This window comes from Priapulus caudatus, unplaced genomic scaffold, assembly GCF_000485595.1.
Source record: "Priapulus caudatus unplaced genomic scaffold, Priapulus_caudatus-5.0.1 Scaffold711, whole genome shotgun sequence".
NCBI classification, from domain to species: domain Eukaryota; kingdom Metazoa; phylum Priapulida; class Priapulimorpha; order Priapulimorphida; family Priapulidae; genus Priapulus; species Priapulus caudatus.
Genome location: NW_014577772.1, coordinates 1 through 786, shown reverse-complemented (window position 1 = coordinate 786; position 786 = coordinate 1).

Genomic DNA, 786 nt, shown 5'->3' with positions numbered 1-786 from the left:
CACACGACACACACACACACACACACACACACACACACACACACACACACACACACACACACACACACACACACACACACACGTGCACAAATATACGCCCATGCACGCGCACACACATCCACGCACGCGCGCACGCACATTCCCACGCACAAACACGTACACACGCACACATACATACACGCGCACCTACACGCACACGCGCGCACACATGCAGGTGACCGTACGCGCGTTCTCTCTCTTTCTCCCCTCTCTTTCTCGTTTGTTCTCTCTTGTTGCCTTCTCCTTCTTTCACATTTCCACTTTCTTTTCTTCCCCCCCCCTCTCTCTCTCTTATTCGCTTGCACGCGCTCTTTTCCTCTCTTCCAACTCTCGTATATTCATAATCTCCTGCTCAGCGACCAGAGAATGTCTTCAAAGCACGTGGCGCTTTAGAATTTGATAGAATAAAATGCGTGAAGAGAGACAGACATATGTAACCAAGTCATATTGATATGCAAATTTCAATTGCCGCCTCTCCGAATCAATACTGAATCGTTACACCCAACACACGGGCATGCATGGTGTGAACGAACGCCGCCATCCACTCTCGTGGCGTCCCTCCGTGGCGTCCCATCGGGTCACTCTCTTACGGATTCTCTCCCTCTCCCTCTCTCTCTCTCTGTCGCTTTCTCTCTCTCTCTCTCTCTCTCTCTCTCTCTCTCGCTCTCCTTCTCTCTCTCTCTCCCTCTCTCTCTCTCTCTCTCTCTCTCTCTCTGTCTCTCTCTCTCTCTCTCTCTCTCTGTCTCT